This window comes from Thunnus maccoyii, chromosome 5 (genome assembly GCF_910596095.1).
Source record: "Thunnus maccoyii chromosome 5, fThuMac1.1, whole genome shotgun sequence".
Taxonomy (NCBI): Eukaryota; Metazoa; Chordata; class Actinopteri; order Scombriformes; family Scombridae; genus Thunnus; species Thunnus maccoyii.
The window spans coordinates 28,739,229-28,754,707 of record NC_056537.1 but is presented as its reverse complement, the minus strand read 5'-3'; the positions used below and the strand labels follow the sequence as shown (position 1 = coordinate 28,754,707).

At 39.0% G+C, this 15,479-nt stretch overlaps 1 protein-coding gene across 3 annotated transcripts in view; it reads right to left on the bottom strand.

Annotated features, from left to right (window-relative positions):
- The window catches only part of LOC121897716 (polypeptide N-acetylgalactosaminyltransferase 18-like), a 183,215-nt gene that overhangs the window by 68,162 nt on the left and 99,574 nt on the right, over window positions 1-15,479 (bottom strand). The gene's annotated exons all lie outside the window — the stretch shown is intronic.

Here is a 15,479-nt window from a genome sequence, read left to right as displayed (position 1 = left end):
TATATCGGTCAGAGGGACCAAACCACTACTTTTACTGCAATACTTTAACTACAACATGCTGATAATACTTATGTACTTTTACTTAAGTAGGATTTCTTATGCAGGACTTTTACTTATAATTGAGCATTTTACATTGCGTCATTGGTACTTTAAATGATCTGAATACTTCTTCCACCACTGGTAATCACTAGTACATCCTAGGGTCACCTGCCTTTTTGCGACAGAAAAAAATCTGTCAGCTCCAGTATGAGATGGTAAAAAATGCACAACTGTTTGATGATGTGCCAGCTTCAAAAACAATTTAACAAGATGAGCAGATGGTGAAGGAACAAACTCTTGAAGATTTGATGCATTTATTCAGTTAGAAAAAAAATTTAAACATGAGAGCAGTACTTTTGCACCACCATAGAAAACACATCCTGGACCTAAAATACTCTGCACACAGAGATGGTACTGTTATCTTCTCTTTTGACTCTGGGATGTTGCAGTGTTCATCCAAATGAAGCAAAAAAGATAACATTTCCTTGTCCTCCATCTTCTAAGTATTGCTTTGCAAATGAGAAAGAAAAATGTGATGGTGAAAATGTGAAAGCAGGGAAACAAACATTTTATATTCTCATGATATTGACAGATTCTCATGTAGTTGCAGATTAGAGGGGAACACACATGAACCTAAAATCATATGATTCATTGCAGATTTTTGCTATTCATGCTGATGCATAAAAATAAGGTCTGTGACAAATGAGAAGGGGGAAAAAATTGCTGCAGCGTAAACCAAAAGTTGACTGAAAGAGATTCAGTCCATTCAGTTTCTCACAGGGACTGCAGGGTTGATTAAGCTACATGAATCATGAGCAACACTGTACTCCACAGCAGATTGGGCTGTCCACTGTGATTTTGAACAGTAATTACTCTTCAGAGTACAACGGCACAGCAAATTCATCAAAAATGAACACAGTCTGTCCAGTCCCTGTTCAACACAATGTCAACTTTGATGAAAGCAGCGGTTCATGACATTCAATGAATGTTGCTGCATAGCAAGGCACAAAAACACACTGCAATTTACTGACACTCCATCGTGTTGATCTTTTTCAGGCAGTGATGATAGAATGTTGTTCATGTAATGTTTTTGTCTCAGCTTCTTTTCTTCAGCTTCAAAAAAACCCCCAAAAACACACACCTGAGCCAACTCCCAAAGCAAACTAGCAGAACAGAATAACAGCAGATGAGACTTGGACTTATTGTACAAACCTGGTCAATGAACCATTAACTCAATTGGTTTTATTTGTAATTCTTTAAACAGCATTGTGCATCAAATTATAACTTTTGGTGTGAATCTCAAGTAAAAGCAAACACCTCAGGCTGTCTGTTGTTCTGGTTTTCTGTTGCTGGGACACACAACACCTAAAAAGCAGTTGTACAGCACTGTATTTGTATGTGACACAGATTTAAACGGATCGGCTGTGAAGGCGTTACACTGGATTCCTCTTTTCTTCTTGCTCTCAAATGATTCCAGCATTCAGTTCATTTTTCATGATTATGTCACTGTTCCAACTTCCTACTGCTTTCAGTTTGCATTTCTGGTTAGATTTGTTTAAACCTGCGGTAACTGATCTTTTGCCGACTTGGGGACAGCGGAAATGAGTTGATATGTTGAACTTGTTAGCAACAAATTTCTTATCAGCAGATATGGAGAAACACCATCATTCATTTGGAGTTGTGTTTCTGCCCACCTGGCCACTCTCCTTTAGGTGTTTTTGGTTTCTACCAACTCAGGAGGGAAATATCTGGCTCTTTAACTAATGACTTCAGCTTGGAGTGACATTTGTTCCTGTGGTTGGGGGTGGTGGGTCATTTGGTGTTTGGTGCTGAATATTGAACTCACATTGACTAACATTAGTATAACTGCAATGCAGATGTAGTGAGCCACACAGTGCGAATGATGCTAACACTGCGGTCTCTACAGCCTTAATCACTCATGCTCAAGCAGGTTAGTTACTCAACCACAAAATCATTGTGATTGGCTGCTCCACTGGAACACCCATCTTGATGATTTGTTGTTGCATGCTTTCAGTTCACGGACAATTTGTGAATAGTTCTGCCTTAACCCTTGTTATGCTCTGCACCTCAGCCCATCTGAACTTGAAAAAAAATTATTTAAGCTGACAAATAAATCACAAAAAGATCTGTGGGCTCTAATTTTATGAAACCTTGGAGGTAAACGCTATGACAGATAATAGATTACAGGCTTGAGTCATTTTAGTGCTCTGGTGCAGGCTGTTGTATCATTATTCAATGTCAAATGATAAAAACAGAGAAGTTGGATCACCTTTCAATGTTGTAGTCAAAGTGGCAAAATGTGTCTTTTATGAAGTCTATAGCTCATTATAATGATCAGAACTCCATTCATATCTGGACAAAGAGTGTTTTTGTGATGCAGGTTGTTGCCACAAGGAAAGACGGTCAAAGAGAATAAGTGCAGGACAGCAGGTTTAATTAGGCCTTCCTGAACCACAGTCAACCTCAACTACTTAAGAAAATCTCTCAATCACCTCTCCTTCTCCTTTTACACCAGGGAGTCTGGAATTAAATCACTTCATTGCCAGCCTCTCACACAATCAACTTAGTCCATGACCCAAAATACTTATAAATATGTCACAGCTGCCTCTGTGGCTCTCTGCAGCTTAACGTTTGCACCTGTTTGAATGATGATTTTAGAGGAAAATGGGTTACAGCTACACCAGTTCTTAATAGTGCTCAAAGAGAATGATCCCTTCATGAACCAGCTTTTAAATACTTTGTGTTAAAATTCTTCACCATGGCTCTAAACTGATGTGTCTTGAAGGACAACAAATGCCCGCACAGTGAAAGGATGCCTCTTTTCTCATTTAATCAGCAACCTTTCAAACACACAAAGTTACACTCAAAAAATGGAAACTGGCTGGCTGTTATATTACTAAAGTGTAATGTATTTTGTACAATATAATTTCATGTTTCCAAGATGAACGTGATCAAATCATATAGGATTTGCATTAAATTCAACAACTTAACATTTATTAGATTCATTCATATTGAGATAAACTGAGACAATCTAGTTTCTACACATAAGTAGGAAAATCAAGGCAGACATTGCAAGAAGAGAAAATAGACCGTTTATAAGATAGATCATTGGCGTGCATATGAACAAGGTAAGCAGAAGTCCATTATGAGCCATCTAAACGCAAATGATATATTGTGTGTAAATGTCATCAGCTGTTAGTCCATCATTTTCAACGATATTTGGTCACAATAGTTTATTTAGTTATTTAGTGTTATTTTTAATCAGACTTAAAGAGCCAACCCTCACCATGTGCATGACTAATGGCCTCTTCTTCGTCATATTGGCTGTTTTAATGAGTACAACAGTGGGAAACTCACTGGGAGGAGTAACACAATCCTTGGGATTTTACTCTTAAAAGGGTGAACTGCCGGTAAGTTGGGTTTGCAGCACATTTATGTGTGCATTGTTTGCTGTATTTTACAAGATGAAGTGAGCATGCATGTTTGTGTTATTTGATGCACGCGGCCTTCACTGCACAAGCAGCCGTTAGCCACGAGCTAATGACACAGTTGTGCTGCTACAGAAAAAAGTATGAGCAGGTTTGGACGGGCACCTTGTTTCTGTATGTCTTCGTTACTTTCTTTTTGTCATAGGACGAATTGTATTTCTGTCCACTGTTTTAGAGAATGTATAATTTTACTTTCAAGTAGTGCTAGCTGGTGGCTAATTCAGTTCAACCCACTTGATGGCAACAACTATTTACTGGCGTTGACCATGGTGCTTTAGATGCAGATAGCTATGTAGTTTCACTTTAACTAACTGTATATATCTGTGCAATTTAAATATTTAATAGGTTTTCTGCCTTGTGCAAAGCAGACAGTCACACAAATAGTCAAACAAACTGAATGTAAACATAAATACATTATTTCGACATTGATTACTTCATTTATGTAATTATAGCACTAGGAATAATTAAGGAGAGATTCTGCATCAGCACTATGGAGCAAACCTGTGGCCCTAGTAGATTTCTGGAAAAGGTATGAAATGTCATTCTGTGTGTGTGTGTGTGTGTGTGTGTGTGTTTGACCACCAGTGTGCCAGCTTATCCTGAGGCCCATCTTGCCTGCAGTTAGACATTGTGATTAAAAGAATCGAAATGCAATAAAACTCATTTGTTTATTAAAACAAGATGTTTTCTCATTGTATTCTAATCTCAAAAGGCTCCAAAAGGCTTCATTTGCATATTAAAATCACCTGGGTTGCCAACTCTCACGCTTTTGGCGTGTGACACACGCTTTCACCTTCAGTCTCACACTCTCACGCTGCCCAAACAATTCTCACTCCAAAACACTGCGACAGCAACATAGATGAACAGTCAAAGTCAGAGTCTTTTTGGTATAAAGTAATAGTTAAACCAAGTGAATTATTTTTACAGTTATACATAGGGCTGTAGTGGAAACTAAACACATGTAAACGCCGTTTACCCACTTCTCAAATTTTGAAATAGCATTTCCACAAACTTCCCATCACTTTACAGCTGTTAGCTCAGCCTGGCTTCTTACCGCAGTTTCTGTTGTTGCTTCTAGGAGTGCTGGGAAGGAACTTACAGCTCTAACTATGCAGATGAATACTGTTCTGGTAAATATTAGGTACAATCTGTTATCCAAATGTAAACTAAAGGGCATCCCCACTAACAAAAGTCAAAGCACAAAATTGAAACCTGCTATAGGAGTACTTACAGAGCTTTTAATACAGGCACTAACGCTATACAACTCTATTAACATGATGTTTTCTTGAGCTGTTAAAAGGTTGTTGACCTCAGTACCTGGACTTTAGTGTTGGTCATGGTGGAAGGTCTGTTAAACATAAGCGTGCCCAAGAAGCCACAAAGAACACATTAACCGTCCGTTCAATTACAGCGGGGAAGGCAGTACAGGCACCTGGTGATTAGATCTCTGGAGCCGAGAGAGGAAACCCTTTTCATAATGTAAAAATTACGGTCAGGTGCAGTCCTGGAAAATCTCCCTTATTTTCAAAGCCCAATGTTGACAGGGATGAGTGAACCAGGTGAAGTGAAAGATTCAGTTTTGAGTCGACGACGACTATGCTCGCATCAAAAGTTGCAAGTAAAAAGCCAATAAGTACTTTATCAAACCACCTCTTCAACAAGCAATATATAGAAAAGTGATATTCCCAAATGCTTTGCCTGCAGTGTCCATCCACTGCCTGTGTTTACATAACTACAGTGTGCTGGTTAGGCTAATACCGGACCAATAAGGGATATCAATAAGAGTAGTAGTATTGATAAAATCCTAATGATACCTATCCCTAATTATGATAATGTAGCCAATATACATAATTCACAAGGATTGCAAGAACACACTACAAATATAATATGAAGAAAGTCAGGGAAATGTTTGCCTCTGCTCATCCCTGTATTAACGTAAACCTGTTTTTAATTCAGACTGCATTGGCTGCATTAAATATTGTATGTCGTAAGATGACAAATTTGTAGGCAGATTTACTTCATGGTTAGTGCGGCTCTTCATCCTGCCAGTGTGGCACACATGAAAAAAATAGTGAAGAAAATTGATGTATATAAAGTATTTGGCTGAGTGAGTGAGTGAGTGTGTGTGTGTACACCCTTGTTATTGCCTTTTTAACTGGGGAACATTTAATAAAACATTGTAGTTTTGATATCAGTAACAACGCGTCTTTGACTTTCATTAATAAACAAACCTGTGTGCCCTTTATTGGGTTAGTGTATGTCTAATATTGTGAAATTGTGACTATTTCCCTGGGTGGAAGGCCCGGGGTGGTGTAGTCAAGCTATATCATTAAGTCTTAGACCTAAGCTCCCAATCTCACCATATAAATCCTGACGGTGAATTGAGTCAAAATATGTGCGTGCGCATGCATGTACATGTGATTAAGCCCATGGCATCAAAATCTCACTCCAGCCAGGTATCCAAAGTTGGCAACCCTGAAAATTTTCTTCCAGGGGGAGAATACCCTCAGATCTCCTTATGTGATTTAGTTTCTTATTCCTTTTTCACTACTTGAGAGTTTGCAGGTCTGTCAATGATTACTTGCTAACTTAACCTTTATGGATGTTAATTGATTGATCTCTCTCAATTTATCACAGCAATTTGTGACTGCAAAAGTGGCCGGCTCTCTTCCATATGCATGAGGTAAGTGAATGAATGTGTGAAGGAACATCCTCTTTTTACTTTTATTGGAATATATAGTATATAGTGAATACTTATGGACTGCACTGTATGTGCCATATAAACAACATACTGGCAGACTCTGAAGTAACTCATAAATTCATTAGGATTTACTGAAGGCCAGAAAAAGCAACCTTTGTTGGCCCTCTGACAAACAGTGGCATTTGTATGCAGGAAACTAATATATACAGTGCTGTTTGCAAGTTTGTGAACCCTTTAGAATTTTCTGCATTTCTGCATAAATATAAGCTAAAATGTGATCAGATATTTACACAAGTCCTAAAACTAGACAAAGTGAACCCAATTAAAATTAATTTATCTATTGAGGAAAATTATCCAATCTTACACATTTGTGGGAGGCAAAAGTATGTGAACTCTTGCTTTCAGTAACTGGTGTGACCCCCTTTTGCAGCAATAACTTCAACCAAACGTTTTCAGTAACTGTTAATCAGCTCTGTACATCAGCTTGGAGGAATTTTAACCCATTCCTCCCTACAGAACAGTCTCAACTCAGGGATGTTGTGGGCTTCTTTGCATGAACTACATGCTTCAGGTCCTTCCACAGCATTTCTTTAGGATTCAGATCAGGACTTTGACTCAGCCATTCCAAAACATTATCTTTCTTCTGCTTTAACCATTCTTTTGTAGAATGACTTGTCGTTTAGTGTCGTTGTCTTACTGCATGACCCACTTTCTGTTGAGCTTCACTTCACACACAGATACCTTGACATTTTCCTGTAGAATTTGCTGGTACAACTCAGAACTCATAGCTCCATCAATGATTGCAAGCTGTCCTGGTTCAGAGGCAGCAAAACAGCTCAAACCATGATACTACCACCACCATGTTTCACAGATGGGATAAGGTTCTTATGCTAGAATGTGGTGTTTGCTCATCACCAAACAGAGCGCTTCTCATTTAAGCCAAAAAGTTCGATTTTGGTCTCATCCATCCACAGAACATTGTTCCGATCACCTTCTGGCTGATCCATGTGGTCTTGAGCTAACTGTAGACGGCAGAAATGTTCTGTTTGGAGAGAAGTAGCTTTTTTCCTTGCAACTCTGACATGCACACCATTGATGTTCAATGTTCTCCTGATGATGGACTCATTAATAACGACTGTAGCCACTGCAAGAGAGACCTTTAGTTTCCTAGATGTTACCCTGGGGTCTGTTGTGGCCTCCTGGACTATTACACACCTGCTCTTGGTGTGATTTTTGTTATTCGACCACCCCTGGGGAAGGCAACAATGGTGTTGGATGTCTTCAATTTGTACACAATCTGCCTGACAGTTGACTGGTGGAATCCAGACTCTTCAGAAATGGTCTTGTAATCCTTTCCAGCTTGGTGAGCATCAACAACTCTTCTTCTAAGGTCCTCAGAAATCTCCTTTGTTTGAGCCATGACACACATCCACAAACCTGTGTTGTGAAGCTCAGACTTTGACAGTGAAGACCCAGATTTTTCTTCTTTAAATAAGGCAGGGCCTCCCAGACTCACACTTGATTGTCATCCCATTGATTGAAACACCTGACTCTAATTTCCCCTTCAAATGAATTGATAATCCTAGAGGTTCACATATTTTTGCCGTGCACAAATCTGTAACATTGGATCATTTTCCTCAATAAATAAATGAACAAGTGTAAAGTTTTTGTCTCATTTGTTTAACTGAGGTCTCTTTATCTAGTTTTAGGACTTGAGTGGAAATCTGATCATATTTTAGGTCATATTTATGCAGAAATAGAGCAAATTCTAAAGGGTTCACAAACTTTCAAGCAGCACTGTGTATTTAGTATCCTCGTCTAACTGCATGACTCCTTTGGCTGAATAGAAACAACATTGCAATACTGTGGAAGGACCCTAGTGAGGTGTTCATGTGAGGAACCCATAAAATATCAGTAAATTGAGGGAGTTGATGAAAATGAACCAAAATCCCCTCCAAGCAAATACAAGAGGTTAATAAGCTACTCTAGAAAAGGTTTAGTTGAAGTCATAGGCGCCAGCAACTGCTAGATCCCAAGGGTTCACACACTAATGTATACACGGACATTGCATGTTCAATCACTGTATTTAGTCAGTAATCCAAATCTATTCAAACTACTTGTGTTTTCCTTTATTTGTGTCATGCTTTAAAATAAAATGTATCTTATATGAAGATATAATAGAGATTTGTTTGAAATATAAAAAAAATATTCCTAACCCTAACCCACAGCAATGGCTATTCTTAGAGCTGACCCATAATCAGTCTTTAAAGACCCTGTGCAATCAAAAATTTGATTTGGAAGTATCTATAATGCTCAAAGAGTCTAAGAACATATACACTGATTCTTAACTTTTTTTTTTTTACTCAGTTACATTTTGAATTCGACTTCTATCCTAAAAATGACACACACACACACACTCTTCACTAGGTCTCTCTGGTGGTATAGTACCTCTAGGCAAAAGATTACAACATGGTAATTCGCTTTGTTTATAGTTTTTGTTTTTGTCTGATGTGTGGATTGGATTTCAGTGGATATAAGGGAGGAGCTGCTACTGCTGGTCACACCTCAGGCTCTTCTGAGAGAGGTCTGGAGAAATTCACAGCACAATAAGTTACTAAACTCCAACCCACACGTCACACCAAAACAAAAAAGTAAACAAAGCGCAATACCAAGCAGGGTTCTTTTGCCTAAAGGTTGCTGTTTGACGGCATTACAAATTATACCTTTAAGGCTAATTTTCATTGTTTATTACTTTGAAACAAGAATTTTATTTTTTGAGCCAAACCAAGCTGTCTAGTATACATTATCTCTAATTAGAGTAAATGGACTGTACTTGTATAGCACCCTTCTAGTCTTCCGACCACTCAAAGCGCTTTTACACTACGAATCACATTCACTCATTCACACACTGAATGGGTACAGGGGCTACCATGCAAGGTCCTAACCTGCCCATCAGAGGAAATCTAATCATTCACACACATTATCACACTGATGGCACAGCCATCAAGAGCAATTATGGGTTAAGTATCTTGCTCAAGAACACATCGCCATGCGAACTGGAGGAGCCCGGAATCGAACTGCCGATCTTCCGATTAGCGGACGACCCGCTCTACCTCCTGAGCCACAGCCACCCCTAGAGTGCTGTACTATGAATACATTTTAACATATAAACAATCAAAAATCGAACTGTGACTTCAAAATCAGAATTCATATAGAATCTGGACATTTGTGTATCATTACCCTTTAGTCTTAATCATGTTCAAACAATCTCCCATTATGTTCTAATATCCTATTTTTGTTCCAACCCACTTAGCCAGTAGTTCACATAATCATGACATATATTTGACATTATTCATTTTATATGCACTCAATTTTATTTCGCTTATTTCCAGTCATGTCTACCAGTATGTCTCCAACAGCATCAGTGCTGCTACAAAAGGCTAAGAAAAAAGGTTTTCTGAAAAGAAAAATGAAGCAATTGAACAAGGAGATGGACTCCCTTCGCCAACAATTAGCAGGTACGTGTTTTTCTTTTTCCTTAGAAAGACTAGCTCTCCATACCTAACGCCAGTATCATAATCAATTTTGTTTTTCCAAGCATATGTGCACTAGAAATGCCAGGCTTTCAACACTGCATTGGGACTGCCCACTCGTTCCTGTAGATATCTGCATCGACTGCAGTGAAGCATACACACAAAACCTAGTAAGTATAAAACTATCATATAAGCCTAGCCTATGCTGCATATTATATTATCTGTAGTGAGTAATTACACACTAGATCATGATTTTTGAACTATAAACATGTCTGTATGCCTCGTCCTGCCTGGGACTACTCCCAGACTGTTTGAGAGGGAGTGTCCGCTGAGGACTTATTTTTTAATGTATTTATTTTTGTTTTGTTTTGATTTGTTTTGTTTTTCCCCTGATATGAGGGAGGGAGGTTTAGGCCCCGCCAACCCAATATTATTATTATTATTATTATTGTTATATTATGTTATGATTATTATGCTATTTTAGCTGATAAATGCAAAGATCTTTCTAAGAAAGAGCTCATTGCCGTATGTATAAGATACCTTCATAATGGAACCCTCAAAGAGAGAGCAGTGGGATTTGTGGACACACATGATCTGACATCATGTGGAATATCAAATAAGATTTTGGTGATATTGGAACCGTTGCATCTTGACCCTGAATTGTGTGTGGGGTTCAATTTGGCAGCGCCTCCATCATGGCTGGCAGTAAAGGTCAGGTACAAGCGATACTGGAAGGCTGCGTCTGCTCAGTGTACATACATTGTAACTCACACTGCTTATATATAGTGCTTTGCTCTGCATCCAGAATATCTCCCACTGTTGCCATGATTTTTTAAGTTCTCAACTTGCTGCATCACTTCATGACAGGAGTGAACAGGCATGCAGTTTTTAAAGATCCAGAAAGAACCTCACCCCAACAGACCTTGCCTTGAACTTGAACGTTTCACAGATGGGACGGTCCACAGATGGAACTCAAAATCTGACTCAGTAGGTAGAGTTTTAACTTTGTATGATGCCATATTAGTGACACTGGCTGAGTTTGCTGAAAGCTCTGGCCAGACCAAAATACAAACCAAGAGATTAATTTTTCCCCCTAACCAAGGTTCTCGATTCCTTTCCCAAAGACATTTTTCCAAACATGAACACTACTTTGGGCACTCATTACTCTTTTGATGACAAGCTACACAGTTGACTGCTTGTTTTCCACTGTTAACCAGATCAAAACAAGCAACAAGGCAACTATACCCACAGGCCAACTGAACAGCTTATCTGTTCTTTCATTTGGAAAGGATTTGACAGACATTTTGAATTATGATGAAATTATTTTATTGTTCAAGAGCAAGTCCTGCTGTATTGGACTGTGATGCTGTGGTATGTATCTTACATTGCTCCTATAGTTTGCTGACAGATGTACAGTACATATATATGTATATATATATGAACTATAGGAGCAATGTAAGCTACATACATATAGTCCGAGCCAATTTCCTATTCACTTGAATGAGAAAGTGGTCTCAGACTTTTACTTTAAAAGTAGCACACAGCATATTTTTATATATCTTCATTTATTTTATTGTCAATATATTGCTATATTCTATTCTTTAATTGAAAATGTCTGTGAAGATTCTTAGTCATCTGTGGGGTCAGACTCCACAGCTAGTCAGTTAGAATTAAAGAAGCCGCTTCGATGAGAGGCAAAACAGCAGTTGCCCTCGATTCAACCCTCCTTGGATATAATTGGAAATATTTTAATATTTGTAATATGATGAACCCCTGTTAGTTTTCTATGGGACAAGAAGGCATTATGGCATTATATCTATGCCTCAATCCTGAGCGTGTGATGCCATATTTTGAGCACGGAAAAATATTTTCTGCATTTGCATAAATAATATTTTGTTGAGAAATTATGATCATGCAAAGAATAATTTAATCTAAGCAGACAGAAATCTGTCCTGTGCTCAATATATTTTTGTGCGCGTTTGCTATTGTCAATATAAGGGCACAATGATAAATTCTTTCACTCTCTCAACATCTCTGCTCTATGTGCTCACTCACCATGACAGAGCGGCACAGCGTGTCACGATTCCAGCTGATCATTAGTGTAGGTTATTTCTGATACTGTCTCCCATCCGATTGCTAGTGGTATTAATAGGTTGCTGAGGAAGTAGGGAAGCACTGGGAGAATGGTAAGCAGGAACACCACAGCCACAAACGAGTTATTTATACAGTTTATTCAGTTTTATGAACCTTTATGAAATTCAGCTTGTAAATTGGACATTCAGACCATCATTAGCCCTCTCATAGGGTACCAGATTCAGATTCAGAATCAGATTAAAAAACTTTAGTGTCCCTGAGGAGCAATTTGCTTTATAGACAGTAGTCCAACACAAATACAACATAATCCTACACAACACAACACAAGATCCATATTTCCTACACTGTCACCATGAATCATGGAAAAAGAAAGACGTGATGACATCCGAGGTTATAGCTTGTTTAAAAAACCAATAGCAGATGGAACAAAGGACAATCTGTATCTATTAGTTCTACCTTTGGGGAGACTAAACCTTCGTCCTGATGAAAGCAACTGGAACTCAACATGTAAAGGTTGTTGAGGGTCCAAAACAATAGTCTGTGCCTTTGAGATGACCCTCACTTCATACAGGTGCTGAAGGTGATTAAGGGTAGCACCAGTAATCTTGTGACAAGCTTAACAATTTTTTCCAGTTTGTTCCTGTTTTTAGGACTTAGACTGCAAAACCAGCAAGTCGTAGAAAAAGAAAGGACAGACTCAACAAAAGAAGAATAAAACATTTTCATCAGTGTCATGTCCACATTAAAACTTTAAGCTCAAGGTGATGTCTTCAAATTTAATCTTCTTGTCTAGGACAGTGCCCAAATACTTATACTGCACTGCTGCCACTGGTTCACCCTTAATCACACATGGTGCAGGGGCAAAGGAAAAGGACCTCCTCCGAAAATCAATGTACATTTCTTTGGTTTTAGCCACATTAATTTGAAGGAAAGACTGGTCACATCACTTAACAAATTCATCAAGGACTCGGCCATGATCTTGATCCACACCCAGCAGAAGACTCACAATCACAGAGTCATCAGCAAACTTAAGGACAAATCTTGATACATGATTGCTCTGACACTCATTTGTATATAAAATGAATACAAGTGTTGAAAGCACAGCCCTGAGGGGACCCAGTGGAAGATGAGAGTTTACTGGATAGGGTTCTATTAACCCGGACCCCCTGAGATTTGTTCGTTAAGAAGTCAGTGACCAACATACTGTACTAAAATCTTTATTAAAATTAGATAAGAACAAGTCAACGTAATAAATAGCAAACGTACATGGTTCTTATTTCCCTCCAGGTGCCTCAGTACAAGATTTAATAGAGTAGCTGTAGTGTCCTCCACTCCCCTCCTCACCCGCAGGCAAACTGTGAGGGGTCCAACATGTCATCCACTGTGTGTAAAATTTCAGATTTGACTGTTTGATTGTTTTCATAATGCTAGGAACGTTCTGTTATTCCAAGGAGGACTGGAAAATATATGACAAAATACCCCACAGTTGCCAGGCACAACACTTCAATAATTTTCCCCCTATGCCATCTGAACCAGGGCTCTTCCTCTCTTATATACCACCAAAAGATTTACACGCAATCCCTTCATCAATTTTAATCTTACAGCCTGCAGGCCCATGTCTAAAATTAGAAAACTCATCATTAAAATCATAGATATCAAACCTAGAGTAAAATTTGTTGAATTCTGCCAATTCAGCATCAGGCTTCTCAGGATACAATACTCTTCTGTCCTTGTTCTGCATCCCAACCATGGACTTGATTCCTTTCCGAGACAACCTTGAGCGTCCTTTAATTAGCTCACCCTACACTTCTTTTATTCCTGATTTAAGATAGCTTTATCTCTCTTTTAACAAGTTTATATGCCTCCGTTCTTTCATTGTTATCACCTTAACAATAAGACAGCTTCTTCTGATTAAGAGCATGTTGAAGCAATTTGCTAATCCGGGGCTTATTATTGGGGAAAATAGTACGTTTCACAAGGAATCAACATATTTTCGCAAAAAGAGATGTAACTAGAAACTGTGTCTATGAGATCATCTAAGTCAGAACAGGAGTCTTTCAATAGATCCCATTCAGTACATTCAAAGCAGTCCTTCAGCTCCAGTGTAGAGTCTTCAGTCCAGACCAGAACAACCCTGAGCTTGATGTTCCCTCTCGTCAGGGTTGATTGATAAGTGGGGACCAAATGAACATTGCTGTGATCTGACAAACCCAGAGGAGCCATCACATAAGATTTATAAGCTCCACTAATGGTGCCATCACACTGGTTCAATACTTTACCCTGTCTTGGTGGACAGGTGACGTACTGGAGGAAATGATTCAGGGACTTAGTCCTAATACAATGATTAAAATCTCCCATGATAAAATTAGGTGCATCTGGACATATAGTCTGTCGACGCTGCACAGTTTGTTGCTGTTGCATTATCCATGTTTGCCTTATAAACAACTGTGACAAATAGTTGTGGAAATTCATGTGGCAGATAAAACACCATTGGGTGTTTACATACAGGCACACACCCCGCCTTGTGTTTTGCCAGTCAGGCGTGAATCACAATCCAGGCGCCAGGGTTGGCCAGAACCCTCAATTTCAAGATCAGCGTCAGAGTCGTGGTCTTTAAGTCAGTAAGTTTCAGCAAGGGAAATGATACAATAATGTCTGAAATCTGACAGAAACTTTGCACTTGCTTGTAGTTCATCTATTTCATTCCTTAATGACTGCATGTTGGGAAGTTTGATGGAGGGCAGAGGAATACGACGCAGCTGCTGTCTCCGTAGTCTCTGACGCACTCCACCCCTCCTTCCTCCCTCCCTCAGTCGAACAGTCTTGTTCCTAGTAGAGTTGACATTCTCTCCAAAATATTTCCGGATTGCCGGTGGAATTACAATTCCAGGCTCCAGTGCTGCTACGTTAGTAATGCGGCACTGAAGAAGAAACTCACAGCTGCACTTCAGTCCATGAGGTTGGTCGAACTCATGCAGGGTGAACACAGCCACAAAGTGTCAGAAACACCAGGAAACAATGTGCCACATCCATGATCGACAGATGACAGATCACCATTCATACACTGAAAAGCAGTCATGGATCGATGATTAACAGTACATAAACCGACAAACAACAGATGCAGCTACTTCTGCTGGTTGCTATTAGTGCAACGCCCATCTGGGCTCCAATAAAATTGAATCATGATCAATTTTTGTTGCAATGCAACATGATGTCATCTGGCAAGGTGCTGGTTTGGCAAATCACATACATGCAAGCGCACATGCTGGATAACAATTATTTCTGCTGATTCCCTTACAAATTCTCAGTTTATGTGCACTAGAGGTTTAAAGTTTCCACATCACATCTGTGTAAGTTGCATACTGGACCATCATTGCCTTATGAAACTAGTTGTTGCTTGTAGGTACACCCATCAAATTGAGATTTAAGGTGAGCAAAGAGACTTTCCCCTTTCAGCAGATGAATGTGAAAACAAACTTCTAGTTTCAAACGCTGCACAAACATCATTCTGCACAGTGAAGCTCAAATATCCAAGTGAAGAAACAAAAAGCAAAACATATTTTTGAGTGGAGGGGTACTATAAGCACACTTCTGAGTAAAAAA